The sequence below is a fragment of the Macaca thibetana genome, chromosome 14 (genome assembly GCF_024542745.1).
Source record: "Macaca thibetana thibetana isolate TM-01 chromosome 14, ASM2454274v1, whole genome shotgun sequence".
NCBI lineage: Eukaryota > Metazoa > Chordata > Mammalia > Primates > Cercopithecidae > Macaca > Macaca thibetana.
The window spans coordinates 87,015,533-87,034,277 of record NC_065591.1 but is presented as its reverse complement, the minus strand read 5'-3'; the positions used below and the strand labels follow the sequence as shown (position 1 = coordinate 87,034,277).

Sequence of the window (18,745 nt, the reverse complement as noted above, 5' to 3'; positions counted from 1 at the left end):
TCCATCAAAGAAAAAACTCATTAAAAACCATTATGGCCAGGCATGGTGGTTCAAGCCTGTAACCCCAGCACTTTGAGAGGCCTAGGCAGGTGGATCACCTAAACTCGGGCATTTGAGACCAACCCGGGCAACATGGCGAAACCCCACTTCTATAAAAAAAAAAATTCAAAAAATTAGCTGGGCGTGGTGGCACACACCTGTGGTCCCAGCTACTCAGGAGGCTGAGGTGGCAGAATCACTTGAGCCTGGGAAGTAGAGGATGCAGTGAGCAGAGACTGCACAACTGCACTCCAAGCTGAGTAAGGGAGTGACACCCCCATCTCAAAAACAATCATTAAAAAGCACTTACAATTATAAAGCGGTTCGTAATGATGAGAAAATATATGCTATAACGTTGAAAAGAAAGGGCAGGATATAAAATTAAATAATCACTTTTTAAAAGCCTTCAAGTATGTAAGGAAACATTTTGAAAATAAACATACGACATGTCAACATGGTCGTTTGATTCCTGGGGATGCAAGTCATATTTTTTCCTCTATTTTCTTGTTTCTCTCCTCGTACCTCCCTACCCACATCAACCCATAATATGTGTTACTTTCAAAAGGAAATACAAAAATACAAACCTAATTAAAATGAGTAAATTATTGGTAACTGATTCTCTAAAATTGGTGCTACTCACTAAACATAAAATAAACCCCGAGGGGAGTCAAAGCCATAGGAATTGTGTTGTACCTCTAGTCTGAGGGCAGTCCAACTGTGCATCTCTCTGGCTCTGCAATGGCAAATGAAGACACTCTCTTGCGGGTATGCGTAGGGGTATTGAGGGCAATGGATAAACAACTTGGTATATTTGCTGAAACCTAATGGAGTAATCTATCGGCTGACCCTACTCATTCAACTCCATGCCTTCCCCCATTCTTAGAAGGAGCAATGATCCTGGGTGCTCTTCACTGCTACCACATCCCTTGTAGGATAGAGATAAGAAGCTCATTCACTTGGTTAAGCTGCTGTCTCTGCTCTCTTATATCTGAAAGATACATCCCAAGGAAACATCAGCCTCATTTTTTAATCATAAGACCAGGATATAGCAGAGCCAAGATCTACGAAGACTTGGGTGTAAGGTCGGGGTTGATGCACATTTCTCCATGGTTACTGGGGCATTTTGTATGCATTTAACCTGGTGCAGTGCCTTCATTCCTTCTAGGGAAACTAAAGATTGTTTTTGAATTGATAACCCTGTGGCAGAGCATTGTGGGAGCATGCTGGAGTGTCTTTAGCCCAAGAGCCACCCAAGGGTGAAACGTGCCTACAGGGGTTGATGAAGGCCTAAAAAATGAGCAGAGAAGAGGGACTTGGATGAGGAAGGGGAGGAGGCAAAAGAAAGAGGCAGAAGGAGAACAGGAGAGGATAAAAAAGGGAAGCAAATAAGAGAGAAGTAAATGAGAGAGAATGTGCCTGCATGTGTAAGAGACAAAGTGTCCCGTTGCTAAGCAAAAACCAGGACTTACAATGGACTTATAAAAGACTGTGGGGGTTGATTCACTCCCCAACTGCTATGCATGGTCTTCCAGTGCTGCGATCAGAGGAGACTAAGCTGGGTGTTTCAGCATCCTCTTAGATCACTTGAGTTCACGGGGCTTCAGATTTCAGCCACAGCTTTGCACCTGACAACCAGGTAAGGCCTTTTCTGCCCAACTCCACAGGGAAATTTCCCATACACTTACATGGGAAATAAGCCAGGATGGAACCAAGGTGGCTGGGAAGGCCATGGCCCAATTCTATACTGGGTCCTGTGCACCCTACTGCCCTAGGCCTTCCAAGGCAAAGTAACTAAAACATATGCTCCAGAAATACAGGCAGCTTTGGGCACATCTTCCCTCCCCTTCCCCTGCTTTCTTCAGAACTTCATATTCATGTTTACTATATTCTTATGAACTCCAAACCTGGTTCTATGGTTTGATGACAAGATAGAACATAGTGTTTAAAACTGAGACAGAATATCTGGCTACTACTATACCTATATAGTGATGGGGAGATGGATTGGAGACTAATATTTTTTGAAATACCAATTTAATGCTTTCAATATAGCATTATATGGAAGCATTTTTACTTTATTTTACAGATAGGGAAACCAAGACACAGAATGATGAAGAAAATTTTCCAGTGTTCCAATAATTAGTAGCAGGAATGGAGCTTTTTCCATTTCAATGATTTCTTTTCTAGCATTTCTATTGTTTTATTTCAAATTCTCCTTTTTTTTCTCTCTCTTGGGAGATCCTTTTTTATCTTTTAATAGTTTAGACATTGATTTTTAAAGTTCCTTTAAGATTTCTCTATTTGGTTTTTCAGTTTATTTTGTTGCTTCTACTGGTTGACTTCAAGGAGTGTGTATAGCTAAGTACTTCGCAATTTCTGCTGATGAGTTTATCTCATGAGAGGTCCGTGGTATTTTGTCAAAAAAAAAACCAAAACAACCAAAACCCAATAGGATTGCTTTCGAAGTTGCCCCTGCCAGGCCCCTACAGAATTCTATGAATTGGGGCCAGCTTCTGAGTTATTTTCTCAGTTCAGAGTTTTCACATGGAGAAAGCAGAGCAAATATGGAACCACCATGCCCAGTCAGAAAAATGATACATTTTATCTAATATTCTATGTGTTTGCGGTGTGAGGAAAGGAATTCCACATCTGTTCAGTTGACCAGATGTTTTCTCCATTGTCTCAGGTTTAAAACGTTTATCCTAAAGCAAGCCTTATTTCCTTTTATAACTCATTATAGATTTATCATCCCAACATGTATCTGCTTTGCTTAAATTTATTATTATTTTTTTATTTATACCACCTCCTGAATCAATGTTTGGTATGAGTAGGACAGTATTTTTCAACACTTTTACTGATGGTAACAAGAACTATATAGGTTGAAGCCTCTCTCTAACAACAATAGGCTACAGGGACTCTCAGCCTTTCCTAAATCACATTGGCCACTTTGTAAACAATCTGATTCTGTTTCCTTACTAATTCCTTTGTATTAACTATTACCCACGGCTCTTTTGTCTGTTCATGCAAGTATTTCTATCTCCCTGAAATTCATTTCCATCAAGTTTATCTTTTGCAACTTGGAATTGTCAAAAAACCTGGACATTACATTATGAAGTCACTTTAACATATCATTTATAAAAATATATTAAATCCTAGGACCTTTTATTTTTATTTTTATTTGAGACGGAGTCTTGCTCTGTCACTCAGGCTGGAGTGCAGTGGCCTGATATTGACTCACTGCAACCTCCGCCTCCCAGGTTCAAGCAATTCTCCTTCCTCAGCCTCCGGAGTAGCTGGGATTACAGGCATGTGCCACCACACCTAGCTAATTTTTGTATTTTTAGTAGAGATGGGGTTTCACCATGTTGGCCAGGCTGGTCTCGAACTCCTGACCTCAAGTGGTCTGCCCACCTCGGCCTCCCAAAGTGCTGGGATTACAGGCGTGAGCCACAGCGCCCTGCCCCTAGGACCATTTAATACCATGCTAACTGATTTCCACTGAGGAAAATGCCCATGAGCCCACTATGCTATCTCCTTATTTAAGACCAGCTTTTTAACCAATGACAAACTTTCTTCTGATCCAAAGATGACTCATGTTTTAATAGCTTTTGTTAAAGAATCATCTGAAAAATCTAAATAAAATCAGTATACTAGCCCCCATCACTACCATGCTCACTTAACTCTCCAAAACAACTAAGTATGTCTTGGTAGGCTCTCATTTTCTGAAGGGATGCCAAAGTGTGTGTGTGTGTGTGTGTGTGTGTGTGCGCGCGCGCGCGCACGTGCACACACACGCATGTGTAACTTAAATGCCCACTTCATCTATAGGAAACTGTATTAAAAATAGTAATAGGCCAGGCATTGTGGCTTGCGCCTATAAACCCAGCACTTTGGGAGGCTGAGTGGCTGGAACTTGGTCACTTTAGGTCAAGAGTTCAAGACCAGCCTGGTCAACATGGTGAAATCCTGTTTCTACTAAAAATACAAAAAAAAAAAAAAAAAAAAAGCACAAAGCAAACAAACAAAAAAAACCCAGGCATGGTGGCATGTGCCTGTAGTCCCAGTTACTTGGGAGGCTGAGGCATGAGAATGGCTTGAACTCAGGGAGGTGGAGGTTGCAGTAGCTGAGATCACGCCATTGTACTCCAGCCTGGATGACAGAGCAGGACTCAAAAAATGAAAAAAAGAAAAAGAAAAAAAAAGAAAAAGAACAATAGTAATACTATTTGATTAAAATAGTCTTAGTGTATTCTTTGATACATTGTCACTTAAAGGGCAGCTGTATTTTTCCATGCTCTCTACAGACATGGTTTAATGATCTGGTTATTGCAATTATAGTAAATTACTGACAACACTGCTCCCTAAAGACAAAAATAAACCTATGATGTAAGAGGTTATTTCAGATGGCAATTTCTGAATTATACCTGCCCATTTGCACACACCACTGATCTTCCTCTTTAGTATCCCACTGGAATCTCTAGATATAGGGGAACACACAAAGCTCTGTCTTTTCCACCTCCCAGCTGTCCTAATCCCCCTGGACTGTCAATGTAATTTGATACAGTTCCTGTATTTAATGGAAAAATTTCTTTCTAATCTCAACATGTTAAGTAGGTTTTAGAAAAATGAGCTGTCCTCGCTCTACTAGCCTCCTGCCCCATAAATAATCTTATAATAAATTCCTTTTGAAATCTAGTATCAAGAAAAAAATGTATCTCAAAGAATTGGTCTATTTCCTTATATCAGACAGTAAAACCTATTTAAATCCATAGGTGGTTGGTTGGTTTGTTTGTTTCAGAATTAAATGAGGCGAAACTGAATTTTTATGATAATATGCATGTAAGGAAAACAATGAAAAATTGAAGAGTTTTGGAAGGGAAACATTCACCCATTCAACAATATTTGTTAAGCCTATATTACCGATGACTGGCACTGCAGGAGGAAGCATTGAAACTGAAAATAACAACCACCACCATCATGTATTAAGCACTGTATGCCAAACATTCTTCTATGAGCTCCACATGTATTATTAATACATCAGAAAGGGGCTGAGCTAACTATCCTCTCATTTAAACTTGCAACAACTATGTATTATTACTACCACATACAAGACAGGTGAGGAAACTGAGGCACATTGAGATTCAGTCACTGAAGAAGAAAATGAAGAGGGAGCACAGCAAGATGACAGAATAGAAGGCTCCACTGATCATTCCCCCATAAGGACACCAATTTAACAACTATCTACACAAAAAATTACCTTCATAAGAACCAAAAATCAGGTAAGCACTCACAGTACCTGGTCTTAACTTCATATCACTAAAAGAGGCACTAAAGACATAGGAAAAACAATCTTGAATCACCACCACCCCTCCAGCATCCCACAGCAGCACTGGCATGGTGCAGAGAGCAATTCTATGCACTAGGGAGAGGGGAGTACAGCAACTGTGAGGCACTGAACTCAGCGCTGCCCTTGTTACATAGCATGAAGCAAAACTGGACCAAACTCAGCCGATGCCTGCCCACGGAGGGACAGCATTAAACCAGCCCTAGCCAGAGAAAAGCTGCCAATCCCCGTGGCTGGCACTTGACTTTCCACAAGCCTCGCCACTGTGGGCTAAAGTGCTGTGGGCCTTAAATAAACTTGAAAGGCAGTCTAGGTCACAGGGACTGCAACTCCTAGGTGAGTCCTAGTGCTGAACTGGGCCCAGAACCAGTGATCTAGGGGGCATGTGATCCACTGAGACACCAGTCAAGGCGACTGAAGGAGTGCTGGCATCACCCCTCCCCTAACCCCAGGTTGCACAGTTTACAGCTCCAAAAGAGACCTCTTCCTTTTGCTTGAGAAGTGGAGAGAGAAGAGTGGAAAGAGCTTTGTCTTGCATTTTGGATACCAGCTCAGCCGTAGCAGGATAGAGCACTGGTCCGAGTTGTGAGGCCACCTTTCTAGGCCCTAGCCCCCGGATGACATTTCTAGACACACTGGGCCAGAAGAAAACCTGTTGTCTTGAAGTGAAGGACCTAGTCCTGGCAGGATTCATCACCTGCTAACTGAAGAGCTTTGGGGCCCTTAATAATCAGCAGCAATACCTAGGTAAGCATGTCACGGGCCTTAGATGAGACCCTGAGACTTGCTGGCTTCAGGTGAGATTCAGCGCAATACCAGCTGTGACGGCCACAGGGGGAGACTTCTTCTGCCCAAGAAAAGTGGAGGAAAAAGTAAAGAGGACTCTACCATGCACCTCGGATATCAGCTCAGCCACAGAGGGCATCAAGTGGGCTCTTAGATGGCATTTCTGGACCTGCCCTGGGTCAGAGGGGAGCCCACTGCCCTCAAAGGTTAAGTCCCAGGCCAAGCAACATTTGCTACAAGCTGACTTAAGAGACTGTGAGGGAACACTGGCAGTGGTATTCTGGCAGTACTCCCCGAAAGACTGTGGTGGCAGTGTCAGAGCCCACAGGGTAAGGCTCCTCTGCCTTTGGAAAGCGGAGGGAAGAGTGAGAAGGACTGCATTTTTGTGGCTGGAATGCCAGCTCAGCTGCAGTAGACTAGAATACCAGGTAGACTTCTAAGGTTTTTGACTCTAGTCCCTGGCTCCCAGATGGCACCTCTGGACATGCCCAGGGCCTGGGGGAACTCACTGCCCTGAATGAAATGACACAGGCCTGGCTGGATTTGCCACCTGCTAATTGTGGAGCCCAATGTCCTTGAGCAAACATAGGCAGTAGCCAGGGAGTGGTTATAGCAGGCTGTGGGTGAACCAAGTACTGTGCTGGCTTCAGGTCTGGCCCAGCACAGTCTTAGTGGTGGCGGCCACAGGGGTGCTTGTGTCACTCCATTCCCAAATCCAACTGGCTCAGACCAGAGAGAGAGACTCTGTCTGTTTGAGAGAAAAATAAGAGAAGAGAACAAAAGACTCTGCCTGGTAACCCAGAGAATTCTTTCTGATCTTATCCCAAGACCATCAAAGTGGTACCGCTATGAGTCTGCAAGAACCACAGTGTTACTGGGCTTGGGATGCCGCCTAAAGCAGATGCTGCATAGATCACAACACCCAAGTCCTTTCATGTCTCTAGAAAGCCTTCCAAGAAGGATGGGTACAAGCAAGCCCAGTCTGAGAAGACTACAATAAATACCTAACTCTTCAATGCCCAGACACAGGCAAACATCTACAAGTATCAAGACCATCCAGGAAAACATCACCTCATCAAATAAACTAAATAAAGAACCAGGGACCAATCCTGAAGAAACAGAGATATGTGACTTTTCAGACAAAATTCAAAATAGATGTGTTGAGGAAACTCAAAAAAATTCATGATAACACAGGGAAGGAATTCAGAGTTCTATCAGATAAATTTAAAAATGAGATTGAAATCATTAAAAAGAATTAAGCAGGAATTCTGGAGCTGAAAAATGCAACTGACATACTGAAGAATGCATCAGAGCTTTTTAATAGCAGAACTGATCAAACAGAAGAAAATTAGTGAACTTAAAGACAGGCTATTTGAAAATACATAGTCACAAGAGACAAAAGAAAAAATTTAAAAAATGAAGCACACCTACAAGAACTAGAAAATAGCCTCAATGGGGCAAATCTAAGAATTCCTGGCCTTAAAGAGGACGTAGAGCAAGAGATAGAAGTAGAGAGTTTATTCAAAGGGATAATAACAGAGAACTTCCCAAACCTAGAGAAAGATATCAATATCCAAGTACAAGAAGGTTATGGAACATTAAGCAGATTTAACTCAAAGAAGACCAAGAGATTTAATCCAAACTTCCAAAGGTCAACGATAAAGAAAGAATCCTAAAAGCAGCAAGAGAAAAGAAACATAAAATACAATGGAGCTCCAATATGCCTGTTAACAGACTTTTCATCAGTGGAAACCTTATAGGCCAGGGAAGAGTGGCATTCCATATTTAGAGTGCTGAAAGAAAGAAACTATTACCCTAGAGTAGTACATCAGTAAAATTACCTTCATACATTAAGAAGAAATAACGACTTTCCCAGACAAACAAAAGCTGAGAGATTTTATCAACACCAGGCCAGTTCTGCAAGAAATGCCAGAGGGAGTACTTCAATCAGAAAGAAAAGGATGTTAATGAGCAATAAGTAATCATGTGAAGGTGCAAAACTCACTGGTAATAGTAACTGCACAGAATATTGTTAACATTGGAACTGTGGTGTGTAAACTACTCTTATCTTAAGTAGAAAAACTAAATGATTAACCAATCAAAAATTGTAACTACAACAACTTTCTAGGACACAGACAGTACAATAACATATAAACAGAAACAACAAAAAGTGAAAAAGTAGGGGAATGAACTTAAGGTGTAGGGTTTTATTAGTTTTCTTTTTCCATGTTTATCTGTTTGCTTATGCAAACAGCATTAAATTTTTATCAGCTTAAAATAATGATAGTATTTGCAAGCCTCATGGTAACCTCAAATCAAAAAATATACAACAGATACACAAAAAATAAAAAGTAAGAAAATAAAACATATCCTCAGAGAAAATCACTTTCACTAAAAGGAAGACAGGAAGAAAGGAAAGAAGAAAGAGATGACCACAAGACAACCAGAAAACAACAAAATGGCAAGGGTAAGTCCTTACTTATCAATAATAACATTGAATGTAAATGGACTAAATTATCCAATCAAAAGACACAAATGGGCAGAATGGATGAAAAAACAAAACCCATTGATCAGTTACCTACTAGAAACATGCTTCACCCATAAAGACACACATAGCCTGTGTCTTTCCCATGCTAATAAAGCATGCAAAAAGATATTCCACGTAAATAGAAATCGAAAGAGAGCAGGAGTCACTATACTTATACCAGACAACATAGATTTCAGGACAAATACTATAAGAAGAGACAAAGAAGGTTATTATATACGATAAAGGGGTCAATTCAGTGAGAGGATATAAAAATTTTAAATATATAGGCAACCAACATTGGAGCACCCAGATATACAGCGCAAACTTTTTTTTTTTTTTTTTTTTGAGACAGGGTCTCACTCTGTTGCCCAGGCTGGAGTACAGCGGTGCAATCTCAGCTTATTGCAACTTCAGCCTCTCGGGTTCAAGTGATTCTCCTGCCTCAGCCTCCCAAGTAGCTGGGATTACAGGCACGTGCCACCACACTTCGCTAATTTTTGTACTTTTGGTAGAGACAGGTTTTTGCCATGTCAACCAGGCTGGTCTGGAACTCCTGACCTGCAGTGATCTGCCTGCCTCAGCCTCCCGAAGTGCTGGGATTACAGGCATGAGCCACTGCGTCCCGCCTATAATGCAAATACTATTAGAGCTAAAGAGAGAGATGCACCTCAATACGACAATAGCTAAAGATTTCTACACACCACTTTCAGCATTGGACAGATTTTCTAGAGAGAAAATCAAAGACAAGGAAACATCAGACTTAATCTGCATTATAAATGGATCTAATAGGTATTTAATCCTATTATTTTCCTCAGCATATGAATCATTCTTAATGATACACCATATGTTAGGTCACAAAACATAGCTGAAAACATTTTAAAAACTGAAATAATAACAAGCATCTTCTCTGAACACAATGAAACAGAAATCAATAACAAGAGGAATTTTGGGAACTATACAAATACATGGAAATTAAACAGTATGCTCCTGAATGACCAGTGGGTCAATGACAAAATTAAGAAGGAAGTTGAAAAATTTCTTGAAACAAATAATAATGGAAACACAACATAACAAAACCTATGGGATACAGCAAAAGCAGTACTAAGAGGGAAGTTTATAGGTATAAGCACCTACAACAGAAAAATAGAAAAATGTCAAATAAACAGCCTAATGTTGCATCTTAAAGAATTAGACAGGCAAGAGCAAGCCAAGCCCAAAATTAGCAGAAGAAAAGAAATAATAAAGATCAGAGCAGAAATAAATGAAATTGAAATGTAGAAAACAATACAAAAGATCAATGAAACAAAAAGTTAATATTTTTAAAAGTTAAACAAAACTGACAAACCTTTAGCCAGAGCAACTAAGAGAAAAAGAGAGAAGACCCAAATAAAGAAAATCAGAGATGGAAAAGGAGACATTACAACTGATACTACGGAAATTTAAAGTATCTACTATAAGTGGCTACTATGAGCAACTGTATGCCAATAAATTGGAAAATGTGGAAGAAATGGACAAATTCCTAGGCACATACAACCAACCAAAATGGAACAAGGAAGAAATCCAAAACCTGAACAAACTAATAACAAGTAATGAGATCGAAGCTGTAATAAAAAGTCTCCCAGTAAAGAAAATCCTGAGACCTAATGACTTCACTGCTGAATTCTACCAGGCATTTAAAGAAGAACTAATACCAATCCTACTCAAACTATTCCAAAAAACAGAGAAGAAGGGAATACTTCCAAACTCATTCTATGAGGTCAGTATTACTCTGATACCAAAACCAGACAAAGACACATCAAAAAGAAAACCAGGGGCCAATATCTCTGATGAATATTGATGCAAAAATCCTCAACAAAATATTAGCAAGCCAAATTCAATAATACATTAAAAAGATCATTCATCATGACCAATTGGGATTTATTCCTGAGATGCAAGGATGGTTCAACACACATAAATCAATCAATGTGACACATCATATCGACAGAATGAAGGACAAAAATCTTAGTATCATCTCCACTGATGATGCAAAAGCATTTGATAAAAGTCAACATCCCTTCATGATGAAACCCCTCAAAAAAGTGGGGATAGAAGGAACATACCTCAACAAAATTAAACACATATATAAGAGACCCACAGCTAGGATCATATTGAATGGGGAAAAACTGAAAGTCTTTCCTGTAAGATATGAAACATGGCAAGGATGTCCACTTTCACCATCATTATGCAACACAGCTAGGAAGTCCTAGCTAAAGCAATCAGAGAAGAGAAAGAAAGAAAGGGCATTCGAATTGGAAAGGAAGAAGTCAAATTATCCTTGTTTGCAGATGATATAACCTTATATTAAAAACCTAAAGACTCCACAAAAAACCTAGTAGAACTGATAAACAAATTCAGTTAAGTTGCAGGACCCAAAATAGACTACAAAAACTTAGTCGCATTTCTATATGCCAACAGTGAATAATCAGAAAAAGGAATAGAAAAGTAATTCCATTTAAAATAGCCACAAATCAAAGTAAATACCTAGGATTTAACTGAACCAAAGAAGTAAAAGATCTGTATAATGAAAAATGTAAAACACTAATGAAAGAAATCAAAGAGGACACACAGAAAAAAGGAAAAATATTCCATGTTCATAGAAGAATCAGTATTGTTCAAATGTTTATACTACCCAAAGCAATCTACAGATTCAGTGCAATCCCTATCAAAATACCAATGACATTCTTCACAGAAACAGAAGAAACAATCCTAAAATCCATATGTAGCCACAAAAGACCCAGAATAGCCAAAGCTATCCTAAGTAAAATGAACAAAACTGGAGGAATCATATTACCTGACTTCAAATTATACTACAGAGCTATAGTAACCTAAACAGCATGTTACTGGTATAAAAACAGACACATCAACCAATGGAACAGAATAAATAACCCAGAAACAAATCCACACACCTACAGTGAACTCATTTTTGACTAAGGTGCCAACAACACACACTAGGGAAAATACAGTCTCTTCAATAAATGGGGCTGGGAAAACTGAATATTCATATGCAGAAGAATAAAAGCAGATCCCTATCTCTCACCATATACAAAAGTCAAATCAAAATGAATGACTTAAATCTAAGACCTCAAACTATGAAACTACAAGAAAACATGGGGCAAATGCTCTGGGACACTGCTCCGGGCAAAAATTTCTTGAGTAATATCCCATAAGTACAGACATCCATAACAAAAATGGACAAATGGATCACAGCAAGTTTAAAAAGCTTCTACACAGGAAAGGAAACAATAAAGTGAAGAGACAACCCACAGAATGGGATAAAATATTTGCAAACTACCCATATGACAAGGGATTAATAACCAGCATATATAAGAAGTTCAAACAACTCCATAGGAAAAAAAATGTAATAATCCAATTTAAAAAATGGGCAATCAGCCTGGGCAACATAGTGGAACTTATCTCTATAAAAAATTAGCTAGGCATGGTTGTGTGCACCTGTAGTCCCAGCTACTCAGGAAGCTGAGGTAAGAAGATCACTTGAGCCCAGGAGGTAGAGGCTGCAGTGAGCCAAGATTGTGCCTGCACAGCAGAATGAGAGCCTGTCTCAAAATCAATCAATCAGTTAATCAATCAATCAATCAAACATAATAAAAAATGAGCAAAAGATTTGAAGAGACATTTCTCAAAAGAAGACAGACAAATAGCAAACAGGCATATGAGAAGGTGCCCAACATCATCGACCATCAGAGAAATGCAAATCAAAACTACAATGAGATATCATCTCACCCTGGTTAAACTGGCTTATATCCAAAAGACTAGGCAATAACAAATGCTGGTAACGATGCAGAGAAAAAGTAATCCTCTTACACTGTTGGTGGGAAAGTAAATTAGTACAACTACTATGGAGAACAGTTTGGAGGTCCCTCAAAAAACTAAAAATAAAGTGACAATATGATGCAGCAATTCCACTTCTGAGTATATACCCCAAAGAAAGAAAATCAGTATATCAAAGCGATATCTGCACTTCCATATTTGTTACAGCACTGTTCACAATAGCTAAGATTTTGAAGCAACCTAAGTGCCCATCAACAGATGAATAAAGAAAATGTGGTACATACATATACACAATGAAGAACTATTCAGCCATAAAAAAGAATGAGTTCCTGTCATTTGCAACAACATAGATGGAACTGGTGGTCATTACGTTAAGTGAAATAAGCCAGGCACAGAAATACAGACATTGCATGTTCTCACTTATTTGTGGGATCTAAAAATCAAAACAATTGAACTTATGGAGTCAGAGAGCAGAAGGATGGTTGCCAGAGACTGGGAAAGATAGTGGGGATTGTGGGGGAGGTGGAGACGGTTAATGGGTACAAAAAAATAGAAAGAAAGAATAACCAATAAGACCTAGTATCTGATAGCACAATAAGGTGACTATAGTCCATAACACTTTAATTATATATTTTAAAATAACTATAAGAGTATAACTGGATTGTTGGTAACATAAAGGATAAATGCTTTAGGGTATGGAAACCCCATTTTCCATGATGTGATTATTATACATTGCGTGCCCGTATCAAAATATCTCATTACCCCATAAATATATATACCTACTACGTACCATTGCATGCCTATATCAAAATATCTTATATACCCAATAAATATATACACCTACTATGTAACCACAAAATAATTAAATTTAAAAAAAACAAGCTTCAGTAACTCGCCCAGGGTCACACGGTTAGTATGTGATGGGACCACGTGCCAACTTAGGAAGTCCAGCCCCATAGCTAGTGTTCTTAATCACTGTTTCATATGCCTCAAAATGGGCATTCGCATCAATAAAGTCACCATCTATTTATGGAAACAAGGCAGATACATACAAATTTAAACAGAAAATCAAAAGAAAAACAATAGCATAATCCAGTTTATATCAACTGCTAAATAAATGTTAGAAAGAAAAACAACAATGGAATTTCAGAGAAAGGAAGGGCACAATGAGTGCAGTCAGGGAAGACTCTTGGAGGAAACAATCCTGAAGTGGAACTTAAAGGATGTGCAAGATGTTGACAGATTTGGTGAAACAGAAAGGTCAGTAAAGCTTTAGCAAGATTTCTACACAAAGGCTTAAGGGCAGAAACAAGCAGCCTGTGAAAACAGGACATTGGGTAAGGAAAAGTGACAGGTTACTTGGAAAGGGTAGCAGGGGATCAGATGAAAATTTCAAAAACATTGTTGCATCCCATTTACCCTTCACATAACCCTACAAGGTAGGCATCATTATCATCTCCATGTTAGACATGGGAAAACCGAAACTCAGATGAATGGCAGGTACAAAGTCATCAAACAAGTATGTGGAAGAGCCAGGGCTTAAGCCCAGCTTCTCTAATTTCAAAGCTCCTAACTACACGCCAGTAGCGCCCCAAGCATCTGAATGAGGAGAGGAATGCTGACAGCCACAGAGCAGACACCGTGAGAGAACAGGATAAGGGAACAAATGAGAGACAAAAATGGTGCTGTAAGGAGAATCAGTTGTCCAGAGTCATGCCAAAAGTCAAGGGAGGAGAAAGCTTTGGCTAGGGGATGATCAACAGTGTGTGCCACCTGCTGCAGAGAGGAAAGAGAAGGATGAAGTTAAGGCCCAGGCCTTTGGTGATTAGAGACCAGTAGTGACAGAGGGCTCAGGAAAGAAGACAGCTGGTGGAAGTGACTGGGTATAAGCAAGAGGAGACTGCAGCAAGAGGCCTCTTGTTTAAGAAGTCTTTAGGCAGAGGCAGGAGAGGAACAGGACCTCAGCCTTGAGAGACAACCAGGTTACAGGGATAAACAAACATCATCTTCCATGGAAGGTAAAGGGAACATTGGGAGGCTGGGGCTACTTGAGTCTCTGCATGACAGAGCATCTTAGGGCAGGTTACCTGAAGCTCTATAGCAGGGGTCCCCAACCCCAGGGCCATGGACCAGTAGTGATCCACACATCAGGAGGTGAGCGGTGGGTGAGCAAGCGAAGTTTCATCTGTATTTATAGCCATTCCCTATCACTTGCATTAGCGTCTAAGCTCTGCCTCCTGTGAGAACAGCTGTGGCATTAGATTCTCATAGAAGTGCAAACCTTATTGTGAACTGTGCATGTGAGCGATCGAGGTTGTGTACTCATTATGAAAATCTAATGCCTGATGATCTGTCACTGTCTCCCATCACCCCCAGATGGGACCATCTAGCTGCAGGAAAACAAGCTCAGAGATTCCACTGATTCTACATTACAGTGAGCTGTACAATTATTTCATTATACATTACGAAGTAACAATGACAGAAATCAAGTGCATAATAAATGTAACCCTCTTGAATCATCCCGAAACCATTCCCCGCTCCCTGGTCTGTGGAAAAATTCTCTTACATGAAGCCTGTCCCTGGTGCCTAAAAGGTTGGGGACTTCTACTCTAGAGCATCCCAAGGGGAATGTTCAGAAGGCAATGGGTTGAAGCAGCAGGGAGGCACTGAACAGACTCCCATCCCTAAGGGCTTCTGGGCTGCAAAATCCATACAAATGTCAGGGGCGAAAGTCACCAGTGCAGATTTGCCATAGGGAGTTTGTCACTGAGGAGGGAGGAGAAGCTGTTTGTGGAAAGTGGCCCTCAGGGAACACAAGCATGAAGCTTTGGAGCCTGCCAGTACCAACACTGCTCACTGGCCTCCTCCACTCCTTTCCTCTCCTTCTTTGGCCAAACCACTCTTTTCTCAACTTCTCTAGGGCTAGAATCATATCATCTTCACAAGCTGTTTCTCTGAAATAGCTCAGAGACACGACAGGGACAAGGGAGTTCCTTTAACTCCCTTCACACTTGTGTAAGTGTTTTGATGTGACAGAGGATCCCACAGGGCCAGAAGACTAAGAAAGATAACAGGTGTCCCAGCTGAGACCAGTCAGGGGACTACACCATGGGACAATGGAGTAAGAGTAGCCCTGAGAGCAGAAAGAGAGTAACAGAATGTCTCAGAATGTACAGGAGGATAAGGAGTCTCTGCAGAGGGCGGGGAATGACTGACTGGGAAGAATGGAAAAGGGAAGAAAGGTTTGTAATGTGTTACTAACATTGGTCACTGGCTTTAAAAAGCACACACACATATACACACATACACACACACACACACACACACACATGGACTTGAAAGTCAGGAAGAAAGGGTTGTCAGAGAGAAGGGAACCAAGTGTATCAGGGAGTGGGATCTTGTGCATTTGCCTCTGGTATTTTTATAGACTGTAGGCTCCTCAAAAGTTGGGATCATCTCTTGTACTCCTTGTCTGCCTAAGTCATAATGGAGACTCTGCATATGGTAGGTTCTTGGTAGGTATCTGCTAATTAGTACACTGGTGACCATGATGGGAGCAATGGAACAAGATGATGGGGAGAGCAAGGGGATGATGTTGGGAGCCCCTATGGAGAAGAGTCGGCTTCTTCTGAGAACCTCTTCTGAGAACACAGGGGAGGATGAAAGGAGGGCAGATGAGGGGCTGGTGTTGGCAGTCACCCAGGGAAGTGGTGATCTGCTTCTCTGCCATGGTGGCCAGGGGCCAAGAGCATAGGTTTCTAAAGACATAGGAATGTCTTTAGCCTCCTAAGGCCACCGTGCCAGGGAATTTACAGAAGAGGAAAAAAGACTGCTGAAAAGAAAGGCCCCATGGAAGTCAGCCAGGACAAGCAGGGCAGGGTAGCTCTGCTGAGGCCAGGGTTTGAGTTTTTGTACTTATACCCCCAGCAATGATCTGCAGTCTAGAGACAAGAACAGAAAAAGAACTGGCCTAGTGGGTGGATATGAACCCTGGGAGCCTTGCCCTGCAAACAGATTGAAGTACCTGACCTCGAAATCCAGGTGGGCATGGGCCCAAGGTTGCAGGTGATGGCTAATGGCACTGCTGATGTGAAGAGACTGAGCAGTGCAGGTGCAGGTAAAGAGCAAGACAGGCTCGGTGGTGATGGGGAACAGGAGAAGGCTGGATTCTCGAAGGAGCAGCATGGCAGCAGGTAGCAGGCGAGGTGTGGCCCTGCTGCTGATGGGCAACTGGTGTGAGTGGAGACAGCGCCTCAGAGTGTGGGACACAAGTGGGCAGCTGAGTTTGGCAGGCTGACCTCCAAAGACAAAGAAGAGGAGTCTGCCACTGCACTGACATGGTGTGTTTATCCATCAGTCTGAACCACTGAATTGAAGGGCCAGGGCCAGTGCCCAGTTATCTCTGTGTTCCCACACCTAGCATGATGGTCCTGCACTCCAGGAAGTGACTGGCATTTGTTGAAAGAAGGATCTCATTTGAGCTCCACAACAATCTTCTGAGGCACATAGGATTTCCTCCAATGGGCAGATGAGTCTCGGGAGAGAACTGGCTCTCCTCTAATTCTGCTCCCCGATCCGCTGCGAGGAAAAGGTGGTCCCGACAACAGATCGTCAAAGTGGTTATTAAACTCTCAATGACTCTGACTCATGGAGGGTGGAGTTTCCTTCCCCGGAAGAATTTTAAGCCGAGGCTAGATAAGCACATGCAGGGGATGATTCAGACAAGATCCTGTGGTCAGGAGATGACCTAGGGAGCTATCCAACTCCGTGGGGACAAAGACGTTATTTCCTTAGGGGTTTGTTTTATTTTTCAACAAGAGTTAAAATAATAGAATGAACTGAATGGTGGGTGTTCCTATTTTGTTTCTGCTGTGTGAACTACAATACAGGCACACACTCACACACACTGGGATGTAAAAGGAATGCCACCACCCCTGCTGCCATCATCAGGTGGATCAAAAAGCCCCTCCTTAGAAAAGATCGTGAGTGCAGCTGATAATGAGAACATCAGATAATCTTATCAGTGCTGCCTATAGGGGCCTAAAGGTCCTCTGCAGTCACACGCAGTAGGATGAACCCAATCTGAGGCTGGGGTGAGTCCTAAGAGAACTTACGTACCATGGAAAACACTCAGTGAGGGAAGGAGCTGCCTTTCAACAGTGGAGAGGGAGGATGGTGGGGCCACAGCAGATTAAGGACATTTGAGGAGGAATAAAGTATGAGGCCTTTTCAGATCTCAGGAAAGAAAGTTCCAACCCACCCATTTCAGGAAAAAAAAAAAAAAAAAATCTTCCGTGCTTGGCATCTAAAATACTCTTTATCCTCCTGGGAATAGAAACAGCTTTAGAAGAATTAGGGGAATGCTAATTTTTCCTTTTTCTTTTTTGGGGGTGTGTGTGTGTGTTTAGAAAACAGAAATGCAGAGCTTTTCATTTCCTGAAAGGCCTTTTAGGAGAGCATGTCCTTGTCCTCTCCGCCTTCCTCCGGTGAATCACTCTTCCTCTGGGCTCCCAGCACCGCTCACACACCTTCCAGGCTGTGGGAAGAAGGATGCATTTCTCTGGCCTGTGCTGTGCACACCCGCAGGTGTCGGCAAACTGGGGGAAAACAAAGACAAACGACTAAAGAGCTCTCTCCCGAGTCAGAAGATGGTGGAACAGAAGATAGAACGATCGAAAGGATGGGTGTTCTATTTGCATTTCAGACTTCTCTTTTTCTTGAGAAATTGAAAAAAATAAAAGAAAGAATTATTTAAATTTACCAACTCCAAACTGGCAATAAATGCAGGCAAGAAAGCCCTGTGTGAAGGCCAATGGGTGGCCTGGGGGCAAACAAACTCTCCCGGGGACTTCTCTGGCTGCTCATCCCACAGAGCGTGGAGTTTCAAGCTCCTCCTGGGAGCCTAAGAGTGTGTGGACTCTGGCCGGGCACGGTGGCTCATGCCTGTAATCCCAGCACTTTGGGAGGCCAAGGCAGGCGGATCACAAGGTCAGGAGATCGAGCTCATCCTGGCTAACATGGTCTCTACTAAACCCCGTCTCTACTAAAAATACAAAAAAATTAGCCGGGCGTGGTGGCACGAGCCTGTAATCCCAGCTACTCGGGTGGCTGAGGCAGGAGAATCGCTTGAACCCGGGAGGCAGAGGGCACAGTGAGCTGAGATCGCACCACTGCACTCCAGCCTGGGTGACAGAGCAAGACTCCGTCTCAAACAAACAAACAAA

The 18,745-nt window shown here is 41.6% G+C and overlaps 2 protein-coding genes across 3 annotated transcripts in view; one reads left to right on the top strand and one right to left on the bottom strand.

The window, feature by feature from the left end:
* CWC15 (CWC15 spliceosome associated protein homolog) overlaps window positions 1-18,745 on the top strand; it is a 408,388-nt gene that overhangs the window by 217,150 nt on the left and 172,493 nt on the right. The gene's annotated exons all lie outside the window — the stretch shown is intronic.
* The window catches only part of ENDOD1 (endonuclease domain containing 1), a 42,416-nt gene that overhangs the window by 5,602 nt on the left and 18,069 nt on the right, over window positions 1-18,745 (bottom strand). The gene's annotated exons all lie outside the window — the stretch shown is intronic.